This window comes from Ochlerotatus camptorhynchus, unplaced genomic scaffold (assembly GCF_037179485.1).
Source record: "Ochlerotatus camptorhynchus isolate MF236.1 unplaced genomic scaffold, CSIRO-AGI_Acam_v1.1 ptg000433l, whole genome shotgun sequence".
Classification (NCBI taxonomy): domain Eukaryota; kingdom Metazoa; phylum Arthropoda; class Insecta; order Diptera; family Culicidae; genus Ochlerotatus; species Ochlerotatus camptorhynchus.
The window spans coordinates 769,081-772,225 of record NW_027040919.1 but is presented as its reverse complement, the minus strand read 5'-3'; positions in this window follow the sequence as shown (position 1 = coordinate 772,225).

Sequence of the window (3,145 nt, the reverse complement as noted above, 5' to 3'; positions counted from 1 at the left end):
CCCAAGATAACCTCATTTTGAAAGAAGGCACTTAACCGTTCACGTCAAACCTCGTGCCCGAGATTACGCACGGGACGCATCATCGGGTAACAGATAGCGACAATTCATCGGACAAAGATTATCGATGAAGTGTGGGAAGTGTGCTGCAGAGAAATACGTCAACAAGCATCGTATATAGACTATCTGTTGCAAAGATAAGGTAATAACAACAGTGACGATCTTTTCATAAAACGTGTACTGCTATCATAACGCACAGATGTGAACAAGCTTTCATTTGTTCAGTACGTGCCTTTATATCCTACCAAATTACCAAATTGAGGCTACAGTTTTGTTATCACCAAGATTCGTTTTTCACGTTATTATAAAAGTAAGTAAATGATGGCCCTTATTACTAGTGTGACTTCACGGTGAAAACAAAGTGAAGTGACCAGTTGTCACTCACGATGAAGTGATTGCCGTGTAAATCAAATGGAAATCACTTCACCGTGAGTGACAAGTTTTCACTTCACCGTGAAGTGACATCGGTAATAAGGACCGATGACTTTGAAACATAGGCGTCGATAAAACAGCCCCCACCCCCATAAAAAAAGGAACAAACATAATTTTCATATCATTATTGTTTTGATACACTCAGATCATAATTTTTTTGATACACTCCAACCTAGTTTTACGACAATTATAGGGAGCCGTAACAAGAATTTACAGTTGAATATTTGAATACCCTTTTCATGAAATAAAAGGACTAGATATCGCAATATCGATTTCAAATATTCAATAAAGTTGGAATATGGCTCTCCAGTGTAGCCATGCCATTCTGCCATTAGAAGGCAACACTGATCGAGATAAATCAAATAGAGCTCAACATTTCGCTATCGTTTCATGATAGCGACTTCAAATTTTAGCACAATTAGTCTATAATCCAAGATTTTCATAACTGATTTTAAATTCTGCCGTAAGATGGCAACACTGCTCAAGTAGAATTAAAAAGAGATTAATATCACAATTAGTCTATAATCCAAGATTTTCATAACTGATTCTAAATTCTGCCGTAAGATGGCAACACTGCTCAAGTAGAATTAAAAAGAGATTAATATCACAATTAGTCTATAATCCAAGATTTTCATAACTGATTCTAAATTCTGCCGTAAGATGGCAACACTGCTCAAGTAGAATTAAGAAGAGATTAATATCTTGGCACCATATCAAGATAAAAATGTTCAGGAAGAGTGAAATATGATTCCAAGCTCATTCAGGATTCTCGTCAATGATTTTAAATTCTACCATGAGTTGGCAACGGCTCTCTCATATGAGTGCAGAGAGTTGCCATGAATGATTCTTAACTGTACCAAGGGCAGCACTGCTCTAGTAGAATCCAATATATTGAGCTATCGGTATTGTTTCACGGTCGCGACTTTGAATGTTCAGCAAAGTTGAAGTATGAGTCGAGAGTCATCCAGATGTTGCATACATGACTCGGAATTCTACTGTGATATTGCAGCACTGCTCGAAAAAATTTAAATAATGCTCAATATTTCAGTATCGTTTCAAAACAGCGACTTCAAATGTTCAACAAAATTGGAGTATGAGTCAGGTGCCGCCCAGGGTAAACTCTAAGGACACTGAATCCTACTGGCAACACTGCTCGAGTAGAATTAAGGATAGCTTAATTTCTGAAGAATGTTTCAAGATAGGGATGCTTAAAAATTGGAAAGTTGGCAGCACTGGTTGTAACTAAACGAATGCTTTGTTCAGCCTACAGAGCTATAACAACCGGTGAAAACTAACGATTTGGCTCACTACTTGACTAGCCTATTGGTCCCAAGCAAATCGATTAACGTACCCCGTCCTAGTTGAAATTATAGTGCTACATTATGTTTGTTTTGATTCGCTATGAAAGTTTGACAGATAAAATGAGGGGTTCACGGATTTTCCTATGTTTCGAGGGGTGCATCGATTAGCTTGGGACTGAAGAGAGTACCAGAGCTGTGCCAAAAAGTTGAGCATGTTTTTTCGGGACCTTCTGGTCTTCGAGTTACCTCTACGGTTATAACATGTTATAACTGCTCAGTCTGGCCACCATTTAAAAAACTCAATATCTCAGCATCGCTTCATGATAGGACATCGAATATAGACTAACATTAGAAAAGGGCGGAATTCCAAAAGAAAATGAGAAAACCACTTCCGAAATTTGATAACCAAAAAGTAGAAGGGTCTGTGCCTAGGGGCACGAACGGAAGCTTGACGTAGGACCGCTAGTAGTGGACGTTATAAATGTGAAGAGCATTTAGTTCTTTTAATTGATCAATTATCTATTATCTCAACTCTTTCCGTTTTTGAATTGTAGGCGTACCAAATTTGTAGAAATCTTTTTCAAAGAGAAAGTTGATTAAGAGAATCAATCAAAATCACTTGCACCCCTGCTTCCAAGTTTGGTCCCAAGATTACAACTCTGGAGAGCATTTTGTGTGGTCGTTGGGGGCTTGTGGTTCTGAATATGGACAAACAAGCACAGATAAATTCTATTCCAACTCTTTACTGATGTAAGCTTGATGGCCCTGAAAAGGGCCGTTTTATTGAAGACGACATCCATGGCCACTTACGCTTGGCGTGTTTAGGGTAGGTGACAGCATCACGGACCTCATTTTCCAGGAACACCTTCAGCACACCTCGTAGATCAGACCGGAGATACGTTTGACACCACCACGGCGAGCCAGACGACCGATGGCGGTTATGTCGAAGAACTTTGCGATGACGCTTGGCGCCTCCTTTACCAGACCTTTTCCTCCTTTGCCACGACCAGTCAATTGTTGCTTGTTAGGTGTGAAGGAGTGGACTAGCCACCACCTTCCTACTGCTGCTATTGTTGTTCACCTCGCCGTCCGAAGCGAAAATGAGCTAATGCCATACAGCAGCGCTCGTTTAAATCTTTTCAGGTTAAAGCAGAATGATGTGCAACCAAGTGGTATAAAAGCTACAAAGACTCCTCCCATTATGAATAGTTTGCTATCAATTAGCGACACTGGCTCTTTTCCTTTTGCGTAAACGACGAATGAGAACGACCCAGATTTGAGTTTAGTTCACTTATAATCGCCAAAAGTGCAGGAACTCAGCGATGAGTAAATGTGTCTCATGGTTTCCTGTGGAA